This window comes from Corapipo altera, unplaced genomic scaffold (assembly GCF_003945725.1).
Source record: "Corapipo altera isolate COAL_440 unplaced genomic scaffold, ASM394572v1 65, whole genome shotgun sequence".
NCBI lineage: Eukaryota > Metazoa > Chordata > Aves > Passeriformes > Pipridae > Corapipo > Corapipo altera.
The window spans coordinates 9,603,183-9,628,553 of record NW_020884891.1 but is presented as its reverse complement, the minus strand read 5'-3'; the positions used below and the strand labels follow the sequence as shown (position 1 = coordinate 9,628,553).

General features: G+C 36.4%; 1 protein-coding gene across 1 annotated transcript in view; it reads left to right on the top strand.

The window, feature by feature from the left end:
- TENM1 (teneurin transmembrane protein 1) overlaps positions 1-25,371 on the top strand; it is a 761,525-nt gene that overhangs the window by 155,756 nt on the left and 580,398 nt on the right. The window lies entirely within an intron of this gene.

Below are 25,371 nucleotides of genomic sequence, written 5' to 3'. Positions count from 1 at the left end.
CTACCTCTGTGATGTGTTTCTTTATTTTGCAACTTCTCAAAATGTTGGTTTTCTCTTTTGTTTGTATCTAACAGTTAAAGATAATAGTGGTGGTGATGATGGATTAATTCAGGCTTATTAATCAGGTTTGGACATAATTTTCTCAGTTCTAGAGTGCACAAACATGGACAGATGACATTTATTGGCATTTATTTCTACTAGTGTTATGATTTGAAATTAGCATAATGATTGTGCTTACGAGGGGAATATATGAGAACTCCTCTGGTGATGTCTTCATTAAAATTGTGGCCACTGATTTTCAGTAGTTTTGTATTCTCTTGGTTTCTACTGGGGTACATCGTATATGATAAACTGATATATGCAAATAATTTAAAACACACATGTGTAAAACACCAATAACCAGAATTATTCAAGAAACAATGCATACAGCAGAAATATATCATGACTATGATTTAATCTGAAGAGTTGTAACGTTATGTTTTGTTTCAGAGACTTGGCCTAGATTCATTAAGCACTAGTAACATGCTGGTGAACTCTCTGCTACCGTTAATTATTATAACTTGAAGGCTACTTATTTAGGTGTGGGTTTTTTTTCATAACAGATGGGATTTTTTGTTCTTTTTACCTGAAAATGAAGCATTTACAGAACAATATGTATGTGTAATAAACGTATGTATTGTAAACTGGCTTTCCTGAAGTCTCTTCCTATTTTTAGCCCAGTTCAATTATGATTACTAAGGAAAAGAGCTTCTGGAGACTAGATTTCTCTAAGTGCTTAGGGTGAAAGCGTCGTATTTTCTCGCTCTTCCTTGGATTTCATCCAAAGCCAATTCTGTTTAATCTGCCTGCTGCTGCTCTGGAAGTGACATCTGTTCAAATTTACACTCTTTATCATGGCTGACATGTTGTTTGTGTGTCTGTTTACCCCAAGCCCTTGTTCCAACTGCCTCTTGCAGATAATTTGTGATTTTTCCTTCAGTCTCTCACAGGTTGCTAAGCATTGAATTGCTGCATATGGAGCTTTGCTATTATTTTTTATTTCTTTTCCTCAGTTTTGCAATTATGTTTTGAAGAGCAAATGAGAAGTCTAGATGCAACATGTGTATCAACAAATATGCTGAAGAAGGGTAGATGAGAAGTGAACGGGTGTGGGGGATGTGGCACACCAGCAATATTCCTTATCAGGGTTTCATATACATGTCTGGTAAAGTATGGGCTGTGATGTCTACACATCTCTTTTGTGGAATAAATATTGCTTTGTGATTTTAGCTACCTGGTTAAGATGGCAAACCTGAGAACCAGGGGTGCCCAGACCATAACTCCAGTAGTCCCACTGTGTGCAGGGCTGTATATCAACATGAGTTGCCCACACAGATTGACTTACTCTTTTCACCACACGTCTGCATTGATCCTGCCCCTGTGCCATGTACCTCCCGGCTGACTGGAGAACAAACAGGAGCTGACACACCTTTGAACCAAATGTGCACAGCTGCAGGATCCATCTGGAGACTGTATCTTGCTGCCGCTGGATGACAAAAGACTAGTCGAAAGAGATAGTGAAAATATACTGCATAAATAGCAGTTGTAATCCTGACATCGTGTTCTCTCCCTTTCTAGTGCTGCTGTTCCTCCTTCTGTGCCCTTAAGCCAGTGCTCACAAAGTACGTGCACCACTGCCACATAGCAAACAATTTTGTTTTAATCACTTCACAGATTTCAAACTTTGTGGTTTGCACAGAAATTCTGTTACTTGTCAGGCTTGGAGTCTTGCCTTTATTTCTCTGTAGTAGTTGCTATCTATTAGTGTAAAATGAGAATATCTTTCAAGACGTGTTGATGAAATCATTATTGGTCCTCATTTCTCTATCTGATTTTCTGGTAGTAAACTTTCCATAATTAGACCTGTTCCCAAGACAGTTCTTACATTCATCAGGCTGAGAGATTTAAAAATCTGTTTAAGAATTTGCAAGAAGGACATTTCTTAGGGTTTTCTGAAACTCTCAGTTGGATTTTCTCTAACAGAGAATACTGTGGAGTTCTTCCATTTCCAAAAGAAGTTATGTAATGACAGCACAAATGTGTTTCTATAGTTTGCTTAGAACATTTAATGCATAAGATGCTCATTTAAATTTAGGCGTGTGCTACAAAATACAGAATACCATGTCCTAGTCATCAGAAAGTCACCAAATGATATTGAAAATGAATAGTCAAACTATATAAGAACAGGAATAATAATTGTCTTCGGTCTATTATTTTCTCATTGTACACCATGATATGGGTAGATTTTTATCCTATGTAATTATGGTATATTCATGTTACCATTTCTCTCTTATTAATTAAAAAGAAATTCTTCATATCAGATCTTCCAGATGAGCAGCTTGTGGAATACAAACCAGGAGCTGACATCTAATTTGCTTTTGCAGGGCAGAAAAATAATTCGTCTTGATTGTTCAGTGTTATTCAAGAGGAAATTTTGGAATATATTTCCATCAGCACTGAAATGGGGTCAAAGACAACTTGTAGGAAAATGTTCCAAGTTTGCTAAGCTAAACTTTTTTCCCCCTTTATTATCAATACAGGGGAACTGTTTCACTAAGTTAAGTAGTAATCATCTCAGTCTGAAAAAACACTGTACCAATTATATAGTTAATTTCCTACCAGTTGACAACATGTAAAATAAGTATATTTAAAATAATCACTTGTTTCAAATTATTGCTTACATTCTCTTTTACAGAGGCATTTGAGGTACCACTGTTTTTACCTCTGTGGAAAAGGGTAATTAGCTGAGCCCCTCACTTAGCCCCTCACTTGATTATTCTGTCTTGCAATGTTTGATTTTCCTAACATTAAAAGTAAGCTGTTAGCATAAAAGGAATGCAAATATCTCATATGAAATCAGCTGTGCTGCTGTCACCAGCTCTCCAGGAACAGCAAGAGATTCCCCTGACCTAAAGCCACCCACTGCCATCATGCCTTGCAAAGGTTTCTCTCAGCAGCCAAGAGGTTATAGGCTCAATTAACTATCATTGACAAAAGCTCTGAGAAAAAAACCTATAAAACTACTTTTCAAGCTTGAATAGGAAGTCAGTGCTTCCTTCCTCCATGGTACAGTTGTTTGGTAATGCAGCTTGGTATGTCCCAGTGTGTGAGATTGGGGTAAAGCTGCATTTATCCACACGAGGTCTGACTTGGTGATGCCAATCAGACAGGATGGCACTTTGGTACCTGTGCTGTGGGCATTTTCTTTGTGGAACCCGTTCCAGCTGATACAGGCTGGGATGCCAACACATTTGGTTTAATGAGCCTTTTCACTGCGTTTTTTTTCTGTTCTGAAATCATCAATTTTATTTACGCTTGGTGTTACTGATGGCTCAGTATTTCTTCAGAAGAAGTATGAGAGTGAAAAAATCAGCCTTTTGGGTATGTACAAACTGCTGCCTCAGAGGCTGATTTTTGTCGCGTCCCATTAGCAATTTCCTTGTTAAGCAGAAGACAAGTGGTGCTGCTACTACTGGTTTGTAGTGGCAAATGTCACTTCTGTCTGGAAACTAGTGTCCTCTGTGTGTGTGTGTGTATATATATATAAAATATATGTTCTTTGCTGTCAAAGTGGTGAGGCACTGGCACAGGTTGCCCAGAGAAGTTGAGGATTCTCCATCCCTGGGAGTTTCTAAGGTCAGATTGGGTGGTGCTTTGAACTACCTGGTCCAGGGGAAGGTGTTCCTGCCCACGGCTGGGGATTGGAACTAGATGATATTAAGGGTCTCTTTCAACCCAAACCATTCTATGATTCTATGATATATAAAACATAAAAGCTTATAGTGTTCTCCTCAGATGAGTTTGTGACTTTTTTCTTCCCCACCCCGCTGAAATTTATCTGAAGAAATTTATTATATGTTAGATACCTGTTAATGTGCAACAAGCAAAACTTAATTCCACCTGATGACTCTTGGTATATATATCTATTCAAAAACTGTTTTCTTGGGGTTTGTTTTTTTGGGCTTTTTTTATGCCATCTATGGTGAACTGTCCCTTAGGATTACATACTGCAGCCTCAAATTCTATCTACAAATAGAAATATACACTCTAGTACTTCAGCTGTAGAGATCCATACCCAATTCTTCCTTATTTTTCCAAGACAACAAAAGTTGGTCATAGAAGTGCTACCAGGATTCAATTTTGAGCATTGAAAACTATGAGAATGGAGATTGATTCAGGTTAAATTTTGGGCATTAATTGGTACTTTGAAACCCTCCCCCACAGGGTTAAACATTTTTATTTAACTAGAAAGTGAAATTTAAAAATTGGTGCTCTCACTGTACTGAATACCTTTCCAGTTATTCTTTATAGAAATTGTTATAACGAGACTAATTTAATGGAATTTCTTTTATATAAGGGCCTTCTAATAGAAGCTCAAAAATATGAGGAATAGCAGTGGTAGTTTTTCTGGAAGAAACATGACCAGACTTGTGCCATATCACTCTTGTTTTAGTATATTTTCAGTGACCACAGAATGTAAATTACCTTGGTAAGGTGTTATTTGTTTCCACTGTTTCTTTTTTTATGGTATGTTTAGCTATTCAAGACTAAAGGTAGACTTTTTCATCTTTCTGTCATATCTTCCTAAGCAGGGGGGAAATTGAAGCAGACAGTTTTAATGCCTAAACATACAGTAAGGAAGCCAGGAACAGGCAGAATATAAAAAAGCAATCTAAAATTCAGCATCTTAAGTGCCTGGAGCTTGAAAAGGACTAAGGTGTTATAACTTAATAATATCTTTCTGGAATCACATTTCGACTAAAAATAAGGGAGGAAGTACAGCTCAAGATTTGTGATAGAGTATATTGCTCTGTGGAAGACAGTCTGTTACTTATTCATTACACTGCAGTCTACATAGAAATGAAAGTACGTTTAAATTAACATTTCTGGATTATTTAGCATTTAGTTAATGACAGTTTAGATCAATAATTAAAAGATATACTTTTTCCTGTTATTAAAGTTTTCCCTATAACCTTTTTCAAACCCCAATAATGAATGTTAAAAAAAAGAATAAAGTGATACTTGCCTCAAAAAATCTTAAATTTGTGTCGGACAACTATGTAGTAACTGAAAATATCAATTAATAGTTATTCAATTAAATTTTTTTAATAGTTTTTTATCAAACTGTTATGACCAGCCCTTATGCCATCCAAGCTGGTTGCCTAAGTAAAGCAGTCATGGATTTGGGCACTTGTGGGGGACCTCATCTTACACCTTGAGTTGGTTGGTCTGCATCAAAGATGAGCTATAGGGAGTTAGAAGAAGGAGCTTCAGCAACCGCTAATCTTAGAGAAATACAAAATCTCAAAGCCTTTTACCTTGCCTGATTCTATCAGGTACATATACAATGGAAACAAACAAGAATTGTAATCTAAAGCATCATACATCATAATTTCAGAAGTTACTGCAACGCTAGGTCATTAAATATGAGAATATAAATAAGAAAAGTGCATGGTTTATATATGCAATTATTCAGAAAATTCAGCAGCTAGAAGGGAAGTTGTCAGAGGGTGTAAACATCTTGCTGTAGTAGGAGTATTGCTTTAATCTCATGGCAGCCAGAGACCAGAAGGCTACACAACACATTTGTCAGTCCAGTGTTGGACTGGGACTGGAGCTGAGCAGTGGCTGTGCCAACTGGTGACAGTATTAGATCTATAAAAGAGCCATTTCTTCCAGGAAGTTATTATTAAAAGCTTCAAAACTAATTGAAAATAGACTTGAGTGCCTTGATTCCCAGTTCTCTGGAGTTGAGGCTTCTCTCTTTCCTATTTACCTCCTCAACTACAAACAGAAAGTGACAGGTCAGTAAATATTAGTGGAGCTGTTTAATGACAGTGCCATTTTATTTCAGGTAAACTCCTGCAAGTCTCTACAGAAACAACACTGAGTATTCCCTTGGTGAGAGATTTTTCAGGCATCCTTTTAAGAATTGATGTTTAATTCCTGTAATTTTGCATACAAATAGCTGCATAATTTTAGGTTGGCTATTAGAAAAAATTTCTTCACTAAAAGGGTGGTGAGGCATTGGAACAGGCTGCCCAGAAAAAAGAGTGATATCACCATCCTTATAAGTGCTCAAAAGATGTATAGGTGTGGCACATGGGGACGTAGTTTGGTTGTGAACACGAACCTTGTTCACTTTAGGGTGTCTGGCCAAGGCCTGAATTTAAATTCATGGAAACTGTGTTGACTATTTCCATCATCCTAAGCAGAAACTTAATAAGTCCTGAGAGTATTACTAATTGTTAATCGATTTCAATTTTTCTTGATTAATTTAATTTTTCAGTAGGTGCTCTGTTCTTGTTCCCTTTCTTTTTCTTTGCAAATGTATTTTTAATTGGCAATCTTATCAACTGCGTTAAACTGTCTTCATAGTGTAAGCTGTTAATACCTCATAGTTTCCTCAATAAATCAATCAAACCATCTATCCCACTTATTCCATATTAGGTAGTCATTTGCTTTAGTTTAAACAACTGATTTCATTATGTGGAAACCATTTGTTCCTGTTCCCAACTGCTGCATCTCACACAATGAAACCAGTGCACAGGATTGATAAACACATTAAACTATGCAGTGCATAGGAAGTAATTGAGAATCTAAATATTTTACAACTCTGTAGTATGTCTGCAGTAGCAGCGACTGTTTGTTTCCTTTTGTGACTGTTTAGTCCAGGGTAGATTTTAATCTGTGCAACTCACAGTCTCGTGATTTCCAAAGTTGTGACTGTGTCACTGTGCCACAAACTGGAGTTGGCTGAGTCACGACTGTGATGTTTGTGAGTCACATCTTTGGCTGTTGTCATGTGAGAGTGACTGAGAGAGGTTTTTACATATTTTGTTTCTTAAGCATGAAAATTGATTCTGCAATGTCTTGTACACCTTCAGTTGCCATTTGAGCAGCTGGTTCCAAACAGAGAAATCTTTTGAATGTATTATTCTGCCGTTCTTAAAAGTATTAGTTTCATATAACATTAAACCAAAAACTCAAGTAAAAAAAAAAAAACCTTGAGAAGAAACACAAATAAGGGGAAATGCTGAAAGGACCAAACCCTTGCAGCAGTGATTTTGTGGTTTGACTTTTGCTTCAGCCATTCTGTTGTCTCCTAAAAGCTGGTGCTCCAGTGTTTGATTTACCACATAACTCTGGATGTGCTGGTGTAGCCACCACCTGTCTCTTGTCTTGTCCCACAGACTTTGCAAATTCACTGTCTGATCTCACAGACTCAAACTGTACAGTGTATAAGTGAAGATGAGAGCTAATCCATTTTTTTTGATCTCTTTTAAAACTGCAGCTCAGTTCAGCACACTCAATAGTGTCACAATTACTGTCCCGGTAAGATTAATTTTTTATTCTACTTTCAAGAGTGTTCTCCAACCCCATTGCAGATAAGTGGAAAATAATTTGCTATCCAACTTAAAGTTAATGCTTCTACATAAACATTATATTTCCATCCAATAAGTCTTTACCCTACCATTGTTGCAAATGACAGCAAGATCATAAATGAAAGACTCTTTTTCAGTTTGTCTGTTTTATGTCTGATTGTTTAAGAGAGGAGCTAAAAGGAGGGGAATGCTTGGGAAAAAATGTGTTTGTAAAATCACAAATTTTGGCAGAATGAGTCAAGGGCAGATGTTGTTTGATACCACATTTAAATCTCCTTTTAACAGACTAGATGTAAATATGAAAATATTCCATTAAAGAAAAGCATAGCAAGTCATTAGCAAAAAAACCATCAGAATACAGATTCACTTACTCTTCCCATTATTTCTGGGTTTCTTATTCTTTCTTGTCCTGATGAGTACAGAAATGAACAACCTGAATTAAAGCTGAAACTGTGTGAAGTTTCCAGGAATGTATTTCCATACAGTCTGTAATGTTGTTTCAATTCTGTTAGCTAATTTAATAATAATTCTCTTAGATAAAGGCTATTTTTATTTTTAATGGGATATTATCATGACTAATAGGTGTTCAAGATTGTCTATAATACTATACTTCATAAAGCTTTAAGGGCTCCACTTTGACAGGATTGCTTAGAAATTTCAGTTAATTTTTCAATCTTGTGTCATGGAGAAAGGAAAGAGTCTAGTCTGGGTCAGTAAATGTAAAGTAACATGTGTCTTTGATGGTGCAATTAGAATTTATTTTGGGTCCTAATGACAGCAACACAATGGAAGAATTTACCTCTTTGTGTAACGACTAGAAATAATTGGAAAAGGAGTCTTTATCCTTGGAAAAATTCCAATTTTCAAGGAAAACTCCAAATCTGTCACAGACTCTTCCAGCACAAAAGTTGGAAATAATGGTGTAATTACAGAGACTGATATGTAAACTTGTTAAAAAGTACTCTCCAGAAAGCATAGTGGAGAGGAGAGAACCAAGTTGGGAAGAAATTTCATTACAATTTAGTAAATATATAAAGAAAAGTAATTCAATTTTTCATGGGAACATTCAGTTTCTGAGCATCTGATTCCTCAGTTTTGTTGTTATGAAGAACTAGAGATAGTTGTGGAAATGTGACCTTTTTAGACACATTCCTAGAGAACATTCTGATTTTTTTTATTATTTTTTTTTTCTAGAGGATAAAGTAATTACAGGTTGTTTATGCCTAATGATGAAGGGTAATTGACATCAGCAATGAAATATTTGCCAAAGGGGACCAAACATATTTCTTGCAGATCACCTCATTAGCTTGTTTCCAAAATATGTTCACCAGGGTGAAATTGCAGCACATGACTGGCTGTAGTGACAAACATCTGTTGTCTTAGCTCCTAAAAGGCTTTTGGGAGTGGGTAAAGACAAACAGTTCTCATTTTATCAGCTTGAGTGTAACCTGAGAGACAATTTTTGTTGTCTGTGGTCTTGTCACAGTCTGCTGTTACTACTTAGAAATTACTTATGGGGTTAAGTTTCTCTTTAAAATTGCATGATCTTTTAGTAAAAGAATTATTTCCTCCTGCTTTGCAATGATTACAAACGTGGGAGATGCTGATCATTGAACAAACCCAACCAACCATCCAAAACTGCCTGTGCTCCAGAAAAATACCCAAGGGACTGAGCAGTCCCATCTTAAAAAGAAAGAAATATGTTACCACACACCTTTTCTCCACGATGAAAATTTTTGTGTAGTTTAAGACAAAATCTGTATTGCTCATTTAACAGGATCTTGTAGTAGCTGTGATGTAATGAGCTTTAATCATTTACACCTAAGCTGTCTTGGTATATTGAATTGGAACCCAGTCTTGCAAATATTTATCAGGCAGATCATTTACAATAGTTCATTGCTGTATGAAGAACTGGGTTCAGAGACATTTCCCTTTTCCTATATAACTCTTTCTTTATGTTTATATAATATATAGCAGAAGAATGATTATTCTTTTTTTCCTTTTCCTCCTTTTGAGATGTTAGTTTACTCTTGTATAACTCTTTTCAACCATAGACTTCAATATAATAAAAACAATAATTTTTTTCTTTAATAGATCAGGTCTCTAAAGCACAGTAGGTTAAATAAGTTGCCAAATAATAAACCAAATTACTACCAGAACTGGCAGGCAGTGGGGAGGTTCCATGAGCTGGCACCTGCCATCACTAGGCACAGCTGTCATCTTCTTACTGCACTGAATCAGAAAATAGAGAAGTATTTCCTTTAGAAATACAGAGAAGAGTTGGATGGTTACTTAAATGTTTGAATTTGAGTTTCATTTGCTGCTTTGTCTAATCCTACTTTAATCTTTAAAGACTCATCAAAACCATAGATTTACTTGTGTGTGCATGTCCAAGGACTTTTGAAAAGTCATGGCAGTCAGGTGCAGTCCCAATGACTGGAAAAAGGGAAACATTGCACCCCTTTTTAAGAAGAGTAGAAACCTTTAAGTTTGGAATATGACTTCACATTTTTTTCACCATGATTAATCCAATGATAAATTTAGTTTTACTATAATTGTATTCAGGAGTGACATTTTTTATGGGTAAGTAGGCTATGTCCATTGTTCAGGTACTTGATGTATTTCAGAAGTTTTATTAGATGATTAGAGAATAAATTATTTTTAGTGGTTGTAACTTAACTCCAGTGAAGAATTCATACATGAGAAGAATCTTAGTGTTTCTCTCAGCTCTGAATATCTTTGTGTTTGACAAGCTGGCAATACCAAATAGGACAACTGTGCCTTTAAAGTAGTTGAAAAATTCAAGAAATTATCTTGAAAAGGTTTCTCAGACGCTTTCAGGAGTAAAACATGAGGTTATCAAAAAGTAGTTTTAGTTGACTTCAGTGGGAGTGACGTACATTTACCTGAGAGAACCAATTTGATACTGCTTGATTTGTTCAATGCTGCTAAATGGTTCAATGCTGCTAAAATGACTCTCCTTGTTTAACCAATTAATAAACCAGATCTTAGAGGATTTGAAGTTCAAACATTAAGAAGAGTAAAATGTTTCTTAGTGTCTACATGTTTCTAAATTTAGGAGCTCTGAATATTCCCCAAATTGGTGGGACATTACTCTGAAAGTTTGTGCTGACTAAGGTTTTCAGTCTCTCATACCTAATTAACAGCCTTGCTTTGACCTCATTCCTCTCCTTCACCCAGAGAACATTTTCAGTGCTGTTTGCAGGTGCAATCAGACAGTTTCCACAGAACATTTTTGAAAGCAGGTTCTTCCCCAGCTCTCCTCAGTTTGAACTGATGTTGCCTCAGAAACACTCTCAGCAGTGACCACTGCTCCTCTCCAACTGATACTTCCCTTGTCAAGATGGATGCATTTGTCTGAGACTCCTCTTGCCACACATTGCCTCTTTTAGCTTGTTTTCTGTGTTTGTTTGGTTTTTTGTTTTGTTTAGTTGGTGCTTTGTTTTGTTTTTCTTTTTAAGGGACTGGAAAGGGCCAGTTAGAAGGCCTAGGAGATAAAACTTGAAGCAAGGGAGATGTTAAACTGAAGCACTGTTCTTGGAAAGGGAACAAAATAACTCAGTAGCTCAGAGCCAGCTCACTGTTTCTCTCCTTGTGAATAATGCATTATTCCATCAAGGAAGTTGCTCCTACTCAGCTCATACTGAGTGGCAATACTGTATTACCCACAATTGGAGACATGTCCAATGAACACAGAAAAGTAGGAGAAACAGTTTTTCTTCTCTCCACGTACAATCAGGAGCCTGTAGCCCTGGGGAGTATTTGATCTGATGCAGCACCACACAGCCTGTGTTTGGAGTGCAAACTGTGCCTCACAGTGCCAGGTGCTCTGCAATGCACTTCAGAGAGCGTGGCTGGCAGAATAAGTCTTGCTATTACTGAGGACATACAAGAAGAGTAAAGTCTCTATTTTGAAGAATAAACTGGAGTTTTTAACAACTACTATCAGTTATAGGTGTTGCCATTGCCATCATGGAAAAAAATCGTGTCCTTTAGATGTCTTATGGGTTTAGTTTGGGATATACTGCTATAACTACTGATCAGGAAATATTTCGGTAGGCAGTACTAACACTAGTGGGTGATAGGGCACAGAGGAATCCTGTCATTTGTTTAGTCCAAGCTGGGGATTGTGCTGCAGCTCCCAGGCACTCTGGTTTATTTTTTTTGGACACTGGGTGGGAGAGAAAAGGGATTTAGAAGTCTCAAAATTCAATCCACATGTGATTAAAACTGGCTCAGCAGCAAAACCATAGAGGCTTGGAAGGGCTTTTAAGTTTCCCACTGTAGATTTCGTTAAGGAAAAAACCAACAAAAACAACAAGCATCAAGGGGCCAATAGAGATAAAGTAATGTGTGTTCAAAGGTAAGGTATTAGATTTGGGAAGGTTACTTGTTTTGGGGGTGGGGGAGCATAGGTAAGCTAGAACCATTTGAACTATATGTAATTATAATAGGATTGTCACAAAGAAAGCTATTTATAAAAACTAAGAAGTCTAAAAAAACTCCATTTTCAACTCATTGAAATTCAATTAGACCACTTGTCAGCAGAAAAATTCCAACTTGAGATCCTTGAGAAGTTGAAGTTATCCTTGAAATTCTGTGACATACAGCTACCATTCCTCATTAGCCAGGTGATGGATTAATTAATCATGGCAACTCAACTAGATATTGCACCATTTTTACAGAGAAAAAAACCCCCAGTGTTAGTGTCAGTATAATTTTGAATATTACCATTAAAGGAGAGTGGTATTACATTATTAGGTAACAATTAACAGAGGTTTCATTGTTATCCCACTTCTACCAGATTTGAATGAGTGCAGAAATAATGCTTTGGGGGCAACTATGTTTCCCAGTCTGCAGACATTATTGCACTTACAGAGAATTATCAAGTACCTTATTGATGTATAAAATCTGATCATTATACTTAGAGATCTTTCTATATTCCTTTTTCATTTTCTTTGCAGAGTTAGATATTACTGTATCTGTAGCCATACGTTAAATGCCTCTTTTTACAGTTGGATACTGTTCAGGGACAAGTCTGAATCAAGCATCGTAGTTTCACTCTGCCTGTATTTTCCACTACAGGTTTTCAATATGCAGTAGGTCTTTTGGAACTGTTAGTGTATGTGATCATCATTAATGGTCCTGAACCATCCTGCATAGGTAGCTGCTTGACTGAACGGATCAGCCTCCATCTTCTGGTATTTATTATGTGCATTAAATCTCACTGACTAACTCTTTCTTCACCTTATACCCTTTCCTTTCTTAGAAGTAGTTTCTTGCATGCCTGTGAGACAACCCTCCCCCTACCCTAGTGAATTTTTGTATAATCTAGAGCTGTGGGTTATCCACCATCTCAGATTCCTCTAAAAGAGCATGATAGGAGACAGATTTCACTAAAATAACACAAGCAATGGTAATCTGGTGTTTTACCCTTCACAGCATCAAATTGAGAGAGATTTGTAGATAAGAGTCATTTAGAGATTTATTTAGGTGTACACACCTAGGAAGCATAGGTTGATTAAAAAAAAATTAGATTGATTTGAGATCATCATTTTGGAAGCACATATAAGTAAACTATCTTTAAGAAATCATCATGATAATGTGAGTTGCAGCTTAGTCTTTTCAGAATGGAAATGAACAAGATATCACAATGACACCAAATTACACAAGGACACAAAATAAAAGTTAAATGAATAAAAGTCCTTTTAAAATTTTGGGGAAATAGCAATGATATGGGAGTAATACAAATCATAATAATACACATATGTAATGGAAAGATATATCCAATGAGATTATGTAGCATTCTAAGCACTTCTTCTCCCTCTCCCCTTCCCTTGACTTATTGACAAGAATCTTGACAACCCTTTGCTTTCAAATCAGGAACTGACAAACCCAGTGAGAATGATCTTTCTTGGAAATTCTTTATGGGTAGAAAACATTTGACTGCAATCCTTCAGGGCCTGGCCAAGGTTGAGGAGCAACTCTCACTTAACGCAGCCTCAGTCGGCGGTGCCTGCGAGTATTGGCAGAAATGGATTTTGACCATTAGAAAAAAATGTTTGATATTGATGGTAATACTTTCACAGCAAGGTTACAGGGTTGAGAAAGACACAGAAAAAAACCTCACACTGCCAGAGGTGTGATCAATAACATTTTCCTACTTAAAATTTACTTTACCCTGTGAAAAGTGGTCTCAGGACAGATTGACTGCTGAGGTTGCTCACAGCAAGTTTTTTGAGCAGACTTGACCACTGTATGCTTTGAAGTATGTTGGTTTAAGCATGAAATGTAGGTTGGTCTTTCTGTGACACAGATAAGAAGTGTCTTTATGATCTGTTTATTCACGTCTGTGTCTCTTTACAGCAATGTAAATGTTGCAGTTCAGAGGGAGTGACATGTATCCCAAGTCCTTCACAGTTGGTGGTGTAGATTAAAAGGTGGTCAAGCACCTCTGAGGAGTGATAGTTTAACTTCTCTGCTTTCCAGCCTTTGGGAATCATGTTTTTATTCTCTAGGACATAATTATTCATCAATCCATCAGTAGAAAGACTCGAGGATTAATTTAGATGCGATCTCTTTTACATACCAAAAGCAAAGTTGTGGAGCTTTTGTTATTTCACTGTTTGGTCCCAGAGGAAAGTATGATTAAAATGTTTTGGGCTTATTACAGTTATGATAATAGCATAGTCTCTTTCTTAAAAAAAAAAAAAAGTTCTTTTAAACAAATATTTATCTACCAGCACTGTAATCATAGAAATAGTGCTGCTGATATAATCCTCATTCTAACAGGCTTTGGTTAATTCAATCTTCTTTGCTTTAGAGAAGTTTTCCTTTGATAAGTCACCATCCCTGGAGGGATTTAGAAGATGTGTAGATGTGATGCTTAAGGTTTAGTGGTGGATCTGGCAGTGTTAGGTTAATGGTTGGACTTGATGATCTCAGAGTTTTTTCTCAATCTATTATTCTAAGATTCTATTCACATGGACCTGTCAATAAAATGCTAGTTTTTCTACTGAAATCCACATTTTTAGGTAGCTTTTAGGCAGATATACAATGAAAAAGAGGTAAGCTAACCTTTCCAAGAGAAATTGAAAAAAATGGAAATTACTGTGTTTCAACAATTGACATATTATCTGGACTTAGATTCGTCCTGATTCCTCAAAAAACATACAAGCCTTCAACTGTTCTTTGTATTCATGGCTGTATAGATGTTAATCTCCTTCAAATATTTACTCACAACATGAACTCTACCATTCATGTGTCCAACAGTTTAGGGGGGTGGGGGGAGGGAAAGGGAGAACACCCACAAAACTCTTAGAAAACGAATTGAAGCAAACAGCTTTTAGAGGTTTTATCCTGATACAACATACATATTTCTAAAAGGATAATTGAGAGAGGAAAAGAATGAAGTTCCTAGGGCTCTATTGAGAGGTACTTCTTTGCCCACAGTTATCCTGTTCATCATAATCCCTCAAAGGAAATTTGCCCTTGTAACAAGTATTGGTTCATGTATTATTCTGTGTAATATAAAGAGGGTTCATCTATTCTCTACATCCGAACTCAGCATGCAGTCTCTCTGTTCTAAAGTGCCTGGCTTACTCTGAGCCTGTTTTCACTGCTTCTGACATTTTGAACTGCGGAATGTGACAAGTTGACAGTGCCTCTGATTATAAAATCAGTTCATCTGCTGATATTAGGAAAGAGCAAGATGATGTATGAAATCAGTTTTAAATAGCTCATACCACACTCCAAAACATGCACATTTCAATGATTTTAAGAAGAAAGGGTAGACAGTATGTGGCTTTAATTTATTTTGTGTATTTGTTTGGTTTGGAGACTGTGTTACATTATTATTCAGTGTATGATATACAGTGGGCACTGAAACCAAGCCACTGCTTTAAAAGTTAATGCAGTGCCACATTTTCAGAAGTTCACCATCTGCAGATAGGCCAAAGAGCTCAGCTTTACACCTTAAGTGCCTGAGTAGGCTTAACTATGAGCTGGCATCAGAGTACAAGCTAGTGCCTCCTATTATGATACCAGTTGCTGAATTGTCAAGAGTTCAATACACCAGTACAATATATGCTGCCCAAAATATTTTAAAAATCTGGAGAACATAGCCTAACTAATCAGTTAAATTGCCACTTGTATCAATTACAGACATTGTGAAAGTTATTTCCTATTGCCAGTCTTGATATGTGTAAAATGGAAAATTGAAAGGAGGTGGTATGTTTTAAATGAAAGTAAGGAATGAAAATATTTTTGTAATACACTTTACATTCATTTGTCATGTAGGCTGAATTTAGAAATGTTATGATATATCCAGTCTCTATGTATTTATTTTTATAGTATTTCAGAGCACTGAGAAGTATTTCAAGTCTTTCACCTCACATCCAGAAAATGCCTGTAGTAAATGTTTAATATGCTAATACATAAAGCTACCACAATAAAAATGTTCAAGTGCCATTAAGAATCTGGCTAAAATCCATAGTACAAGGAACTTTCAAGCTAGGCTGACCAGTGTTAACTGTTTCAAACCAACACTGTAAATGCATTTATACATTACAATAGTATTAAATAAAAAAAATTTATATTTTGGGTTGTGCCACCCTTCATAAAGAACCCACACTAAACAGAATGTGGTGGGTATTACTTGCAGTTTAGCTGCTGTATTTTGCATGCAGTTGTGATTGTTGAGATACAGCACTGAATATCTAACAAACAGTAAATGTATTGAATAGTGATTGAATTATTTAATATCTGAATTATTTATTATCTGAATCTGTCATACAGGCCTTTGGCATCACATCTTGATTTTTGTACCTTCATTTTCTCTGGTTGATAAATGTGGTTCTTTCTGCCTCTTATCTGTCTCAAGTTTTCCTTGCTCATTGTTTTAGCTAAGCAATAAAAGAAGTTAAGTTTCTGGATCTAAGGGTTCTTTTTCTATTAATTTTATTTTGTTACAGTTTTCTTTCATTTTAAATAAAGTGTGTAAGTATATATGAGTGTGTATGTGTGTATATATGTTTGAACCATGCTGCTTTCTTGGTTTTTTAAATACCATTTTTTTCCCAATTAGTTTTCAGGGACAGACCTCACAGATAACTTGATAAAATTTGCCTCTGGTCACTGACAAAACTTACTAAGAATGTATAAAAGGATATAGACAGTCCTGCTTTGGACGAGATGAAAGTAAACTGAACCCAGTTTGTTCTGGACAAAGAAGTGTCTGGATCAAGAGAAGTACACTTTTCAAACAAAAGCAACCTGAGTTTGATTAAAAAAATTCTTTTGATCAGGCCATACCATGTGTTGGTAGCATTGGATATTGGGTTCCAGATCACGTGACAAACATAAATGTCTTTGTTTCCAAATTTTACCAGACTCTATCTAAAGTTTTTCTCTTGGAAATGGCAAATTGACTCTCAGCTATGATTAGATACTGTTTAGGTTGCTTTTCTCACCTGCTAAACATAAAAACCGAGTACTTTTCTCCACCTGTGCTGCTCACAGTTCAAAAAATAATCCATTAAGTATCAGCTAAGATAATTCTTCATACACCTTCACCTTCTACCTCATCGTTTTTGCCTGGAGACTTATAAACATACAGCAGTGGCTAATTTCCTAATTCACTAAGGTTATTTTCAGTCCTGCTGACAAAGGTGCTGTGACCTGCTGGTTCCTTTTCCTCTTCTCTCAGCCTGTGATTACTTCAGCAGCAGAGAGCACAGTAAAGCCCTTGGCTGTGACTGGGTCTGCAATGCACAGTTACAACATTAATTCTAGTGATTATGAAGCCTGAACAGTTTGCCTCTGGAAGAGGTGTTTTAAATGAAATACAGAGATGGCTGCTATAACATCTACCTGGAATAGATCTATGCCAGTTGTAGTATTTAACTCTCTGTACAGCAGGGGGCAAAGTGACTCAAAAGAAAAGGGAACTAATCGAAGTATATTTTGGCCAGAAAAAGTAACTTCCCCATAGTGACATGCAGACCTTAATTAATAAAACATCATGAACATAAAATCCTTGATTCAGTGTAAAACCTGAGCCTAAAGGACAGTCCTGAAAATCAAAAAAAATTATTTATTTTATTTATTTTGGGTTCTCTCTGACTACAGTGATAATACAGTATGTTCTAAAAGAATATCTTCTGTAATTTGAATTTATGATCAAAGCCAATTAATAGAATAGAATAGACTGTCTCAGTTGGAAGAGACTACAGTGATCATCCAGTCCAACTACCTGATCAACTCAGGGCTGACCAAAAGTTAAAGAATGGTCCAAATACCTCTTAAACTCTGAAGGGCTTGGGACGACTGCCTCTCTAGGAATTTTGTTCCAGTGTTTGACCAACCTCTTAGTAAAGAAATGCTTCCTAATGTCCAGTCTAAAGAAAACAAGAATTATAAAGAATTTAATACCCTTTTGCCATTTTCAATTTAAATAAAAGCTCTGAGCTGCCAATCTTGTTTTCCAGCATAAACTATTAAAAAGAAAAGCTTTTAGTAAACACCAGTGTGGAGCTAAATTTTTGAAGGACTTTTTGAAATTCCTTCTCTCTTGCATGTTTTATGGAATGATGCAGCAGAGCGTCAGACCACTTGATTTACTACATTTGCATTTACAGCATGTGTAGTAAACCTAATTAGAGCTGGCTTTTACTTAGCACCCCAAAGACACATATGCCAAGTGTTTTGGGAAAGTGCTCCTCAGAATCCACATACCAGGATCTAACCTGTCCAACAGAATCAATTGCTGTAATAATAAATAAAACTCAAAAATTCAGTTATTCATATAGGTAAAGGGCTGGGAAGCCCTGATTGATCATTTAACTTTCCTGGTCAGATCTATCTTTAATTCAGAATATCTATGTTGTTTTGTGGGTGTTTATTTATTTGTTTTTCCATTTGAGTACTTTATTTAATATTATTTTTGGAGAGGGGTTTCCATTAAAAATGCATTCAGCTCTGTGCTGGTAAACATACCCTTTCCTTATGACCCTGGCCATGTCTGTGAGTTGAAAAATCATATCCAAATGAATAAACATTTCAGATTAGCACTTCACTCACATAAAACTAAGTTTTCAAAAAGATCTTGGAGAAAAAACATTAGTCGAAGATATCATAGTACTTTTGATTAATGTGAACATTCTTTGAGCTTTATAGTCACAGAATCTCACATATGGAAATTACAGTTGGTCTTAATCTGCTTTCAGAAGACTGGTGAAAATATTAAAAAGTAATGAACTAACAAGATTGTTTGTTAATACCACATAAAAGTGCTAATTACACTTCATTTCCTGCCTACAGCTAAACCCAAGAGACATTGCCTAAGAAATTGTTAAATAAGTTGCCTCACTTGAAATGGGAAAAGATCTGCAGTGCTTGATGGATTTAATTCTAAGGAGTTGCGTGCCACACAGGGTCTTTCGAAGTGTGGCAAGTGGAGTGCTACCAAGAAACTTGTTTAGTTCACAGAAGGTATAATATTATCATATTTGTGATTCCTACTACCTCACTGAAGAGGAAAGGGCTTCATTCTTGATTGCTCTTTCCCTGCAAATTCAGTGTGGAGCATAGTATGATACTGCAATTACGTGTTAATTGTCTTATTAGGGTTTTAATTTTTTAAGACCATAATTATGGTATTTTTTTCCTCTAGAAAGTCTACTTGAAATATACCCATGTCACACTGGCTGGGAATATTTCTGAAGTGTTTTACTGTGCATCCCTGCTGACATCTGTCTCTTCCTTCTTAAGGACAGGTGCAACATGAAAGAGTCTGCAGAAATGTCATGATGATAATTGAAACCTTGGGGGGGGAAATTAATTCACCTTTCACTGTTTTTCTACTATGAATCTGCCATTTTTTTCCTTTCTAGGATAAAATATGAAATTTAAAAATGTTGCACTTGGTGCTTGTATTGAATGTACAACAGTTGAAAATTTAGTTAATAGTTAAACCTTTCATCTATAGTAATTCAGTCAAAAGTTAATGTTAGCTTTTCTTTATGATACAACATAAACTGTATGTTATAACCTGCAGAATTTTTCCTATTCCACTTAAATGATTGTGGTGAGAAAGAAAACTGAATAACATTTATCGTTAGTAATATCATAATGGCTCATCTTCTATGTGATTTTGTTTTAAAATATCCTCTAGGAGGAAAAGTTTCACAGTACTGAGGAGGGAAAGTAATAGAAAATACAGGAGTGTTTATAATTAAGTGGGACTTTGGAGACATTTCTTTCTGATTCTGACTTTATAATTAAAGAAGCTCCAGGAAAGCTTCATCACACATCTTACCTGCATCTGTTTGAAGAGTGGGTTGCCTTTTGGACGGTGGAAACATCCCTATTCAGCCTGGGTATCATGGAACTGCAGTGTAAAGGCCCTTGAAACCTCCCTAACTCAAACTTTATTGGTGGGCAAGTAGAATGTAATATCTCCTGGCTGACGTGGTGGTGTTACAATTAGTTGTTTTCTGCTAAAATACTTAAGGCCAGTTTGTCAGGTCAGATTGTTATTTAGATACCTTTATTTCTCACTTATTTCTGAGCTATCAAGAATTATTGTAGTGAGCTGGCTTGAAGCATGGAAAATGCTGCACAACTTCTTGGGGCTGTACTTAAGACTCTTCCGAGAGGCACCAGCTACGGAAGCAGAGGGACAAGCAGGAAGGTTCAGCAGTGCCTTGAGAGAAGTGGCAAATTTTTCTGCATCTGGAAAAGCCAAATGCAGTGCAAGCACAGTGCAGGCAGCTCACAGGAGAGAAAAGGCTTGTGCCAATAGGAAACTACTGAAAGTCTTCACAATACTCTGGTGTTTAATGCATTATTAGCAAATGTTATCACTGATTAACAAAGAAAACAAATTTAGAACAGAAACCTTTATAAACACAAGATGAGTTTGTGTTGAGATTGTAGAGGCAGCATTATAGAGTTTATGCATTGGTCCAAGCAATGAAAAAGCAAGGAATGTAGTTAGTACCTGGAAAACATTTTTATCCTGCAATTTGTGTAAGTATATTATATTCTATTGTTGATCTTTAAAGAATAGCTATTATATAAATATATTTGGCTTTAAAAAATAATTTATGCTTAGACTTAGCCATGATACTGCACAAGTGACCTATTGCTAATAGAAGTTTCTTTTTTTAAGGAATAATCAACACTCAGGCTGTGACATTATGTATTGTCTTCAGCACATTTATAATAGTATGAGTTCCTGATTAGCTATTGAGTGACTATAAGGACTCAAAATATATGGCTGTTTTTACATAGAGGAGGCAATAATGCCTACTATGGGAAGAGCAATAAAACACATTTATTGGCTGCTTGATGAAGACTGCATTGAATAAAAACAGGTATATCCCCCCTAGCTTCACCTCTGCAAATTGTTAACCACACAATTGCTGAGAATGTGAAAAAGGGAAACAATAAGCTCTCAGATAACCAAGAAAGGAAAAAAGAATGCAGAGTTCTTTTTTTCTAAAGTCAGTGGCAAAGTGTTTGAAGCAGAAAGTAAAGCCTCGGTGGGCCTATTGCCTAACAAAGCTCATTTGTTAATGATAATGTCCTGTGTTTCTTTTTATTTATCTGTGGATACATAGTAAAACCTGATTTTCAAGGGAGTCAGGTGAAGAAATTCTGAGTTTACAGAATTTCTTTACTTCATTTGTTTATTTATAGCTTCCATTCAGAATGCAATACTGTACTGAGAAATACAGCAGTTCTGGGAGATTTAGCATAACCAAATTTTTATAAAAATCCTTATTAGTTTAGGGATTTGTCGAACTGTAGAATCTTCTATATGCACAACAGTATAAAGTGTGTTATATTTTGTGCTAAACAAAGGCACATAAAGGATATGGCTTTATTGCCATCTGTTTAACTTTTAACAAAATTTATAATAGTTCTTATTTTAAATTGTGACTGTGCAGTAGTAAAATAGAACGGTGATACAATGCATTTCTTATTTCTCCTCTATACTCTGATATTTTTTTTCATTTGCTATTAACATCATTATATTTGTTATAATAGGAATGTGTTTATATTGTACTCAAGAGTCTAGTTGTGTTGCACACTACCTAAGAAATCATTAGGGAATACTTTCTGATCATGGAATAATTGTCTGTAAGCCACCTTGGCTTTCCTACTTGAAATCCTCTTCATTGTGAAATGAAATACAAGTCTGTTATTCAATCTATTTTTCTTACAGTGTCTCACAAGTAGCACTTCACTCTGGCACTTATAATATCATTACTACATGACAATGCAATGGTTACAGTATTTCCTCAAACTGCACCTATAACCTGGACATAAACTGATAGACATGGTATGTAACAAATAGACTATATATTGAGCTCATTCACCTCTGACTCTTTCTAAAGAGCAAAGGCTTTCAATCTCAAAAGTGAATGTAAGTAATTTATTTACATTAGTTGTATTGCTGCAACAGTCTTTGCCAGAAGACTGAGATATAATTTTCATACCAAGCATAGTTTGGAAAGGACTGTAAACTTTGAATAGATTTATAAATCTAGATTTTAACCTTTTCAATATTCTGCTTTTTGGTTGGTTGCCTGAGCTACCTCTTCTTCCCAGGTTACTGATGCTGTTAATAGGAGAGAATAGGAATGGCTAATGAATCAAACTATGGGACACTGAAAAGGTCAGAGCAGTACACTCTACTATTATCTTCCACAGAATATATGAGGCATTAAAATTCTGATGCTGTGGTCTTGTGACAAAGAATATAATGAGAACTATAAATAATAAACAGCACAACATGAATCTCTTCTTGTGATAATGATTTTAACAAGCATAAGAGGGAGAAAATCCTTAACCCATTCTCACTGTACTAATAAGACTTCTCCTTGGACGTGTGTTCTAAGAGTCTGTAATTGCAAGAATGAGAAAAGGGATTTTAGAGTATAATTGAATCCAACAAGGAAGGTGGAAATTCAAATTGTAGAATCATAAAATCAGCCAGGTTGGAAAGTACCTCTGAGATCATAAAGTCCAACCCTTCATTTTTTTTTTTCCTTTTGAAATCCAGTCTGGATTTTCCCCCATTCTGTACTCCAGCAAAAATCCAATCTGGATTTTCCTCCATTCCATACTCTGGAAAAATCCAGTCTGGGTTTTCCTCCATTCTGCACTCAGGTCGAAATCCAGTCTGGGTTTTGCTCCGTGCTGTAGTCCAGCTGAAATCCAGTCCGGGTTCCCCCTCCCCGCCCAGAGTGGCCCCAGGATGCCCCGACAGAGGCACCGCAAGGTGTGAACCCCCCAAGGTGACACCAGAACAATGTTTTATTTATTGTAACATACACGGAGGATCATGATGCAATGAATTACTTCCAAAAAAATCAGCCATAACCCCTGTAACTATCCAAGCATACAAGGAGTAAATGCAGTATAGTAGCGTGCATCAAACACTGGTGTCCATCTCAGGTTGGTGTGAAGCAGACACGTTACTGTATCAGTTCCAGAGTGTGATGGGGATGCAGAAACGTGTGACGGCTTTTAAGAGAGCCCTGGAGAAGTAGGGTAGATCAGTGAAGCAGTATAGCACAAATTTATTGCAGCCATACGAGACTGCTACTCAGTCTACAGGTCAATGTTGAGGGAGCTGGTTTTGTAAAGATAGTTCCACATAAGTGTTTCATTAGCAGCACATACCTCCTCAGCATGTTGGCTAAAGGACAAATTAAACAGCAACAAGGAAGTCAAAACTTATTTGTCTTCTAAAAGACCAGTATCTATATCCTAAATAAAGGCCTAAATGCCTAAAGGCATGCAAATCAGCTTTATACCACCAGTAGTCTTCACATCTCCAACTGTATTTCAGACCTATCTGAGACCATTACCTTTCTGTAACGGGATTATAACTCTACTTATGTTTCTCACAGACCTGTCACAGAATCCAATAAACGAACCTACATTAATCTAAATCTCTTCTTTCTACAACATTGATGCTCTTGCAGACTGGTTTTGTAGATCACATTCCTCCTGCAGCCTCTATTTGGCATTAGAAAGGATTGCTGAGATCACTCAGTGTTTTCTTTCTGGGGCTTTGAAATCATTCTTAATTATTTCAGGTTTTCACTGTTCTTATCATGAGCTCCCTCATGTTAGGTACTCTGATGTCATTTAAATCTACCTCCTGCAAGGAGCCTGACAGGAGTCTGGACTCAGTTCTACATCTCAGTCCCAAAGCAGCCTGAATCCAGCCATTTGGGTGGTGTGGGACTTTGGTGAGGGAAAGGAATGAAGTACAATGTGAGAATTTGATGTAATTTCTAAACCCTGATGAAGGGGAAGATATACAGACAATTAGAAAATGAAATATCTGGCTTTCTGAGTGTTGCATGGGTAGCAGAAATTGCGAACTTGCCTGAAAAGCAGCTGAGTATTTGACCTATATATGACCTATAATGATTATCCATGACCTCTCATCTGAGATGACTTCCAAGATTATTCCTGACTGAAACTAGCTCCCACTGAACTCTTTTCAGGTTGATGTTGAAATTCCAGCTGGGAACCCTACATATGCATGTTTACTTTTTCTTTATAATAGCGGAGCAGTTAAAATTTGCAGTATTGCCAAAATAATACATTTTTCTGGCAGTGAGCTTTATATAAAATAGAGAAAGTGCCATTTAAAATTTTTCTGTTTTGTTTTTGTTTTTGTTTTTGTATATAATGCAGGTCTCAAAATGCTTTCAAAACCCCCAAACTCTAAAATAATTGTGCTTCCTGTAAGATGAAGTCTGACAAATGAAAGATCTTCTAACAGATGTGGATTACTGCTCTAAGTACCCTACTTTGAAACTGTACACATGTTTCAGTTTCCAAGTGTTGCTAAGAAACGGCGAGAATGGAAAGTGTAATTCTGTGTGATTGGTGTTTTCTAATTAGCAAATAATAAATGCTTTAAAAAAGTTAAAATATCCATATTAGAGTAGCTTCAGAGTTGTGATTGGGTGGCAGGTGGCTGCCAGGCAGCAGCTGTCCTGTGTTCACATCAAACTCTCCTGCAATTAGGCCAAGAAGGTCAAAGAAGAGAAACATTGAACTCTTATACTGGGATGACTGAGTCAAGGGTAAGAAGTTTCTAGTTAAATCAATAGCAACTACTTCAGCAGCCAAATAGCTCCAGGCATCCCTTTAAATTGATAATTGTATTTGTTAGCAGCTTCTTTTTTGCTCTTGCTAGGATGCCATGTCTTCTTTCGGAACTGAAGGGAATCAGGCTGATGAGAGGCAGCATGTAAAGATTTAGGGAGAGCATTTCATACATAATGTACTATCTATGGCCTATCTATTGTGAAAGATGTAGGAAAAGATTGCAGAGGAGGGTTATTGTTACAGTCACTCAGCAGGTGGAGAAACTTTAGAAAGGGCGAGATAAGGAAGTGGTCTACAGAGCACCAAATGGCAGGGTTGGAGTCATTTCCTGCCACACTGTTTGGTGTATTGGGCCTACAGTAAGAAAGATTTAATTTTCAACCATTTAACTGTACAGGACTTTTTCCAGTACCTTAAATGAATACAGGTCATGTTGCAAAACAGTCTATTTCCAGTTCGACTAGCGTGAAATGACTGGATAGGCTTTCAGTTCCAAAAAGGCAAACAGAGCTTTATTACAACGAAAATTAGTGTAAAGTAGTCTTGCCAAGACATCTTTGTCCTTCTATCGAGTTGTGACCTTATTTCAGATACCGAACACTCTCAAACCTCAGCAACTAAATAACATTTTTCTTTTTAAGTCTAAAGTCCTGCATATCTGGCTGCTGTCACTTTTCTTGTCAGAGGACTTAAGAAAATAATAAAAGATATCATCCAGATGTAAGAACTCTCTCATTTCCTTCCATTAAGTGACTGCAATACACAGCAACATGTGTAAAGTCCT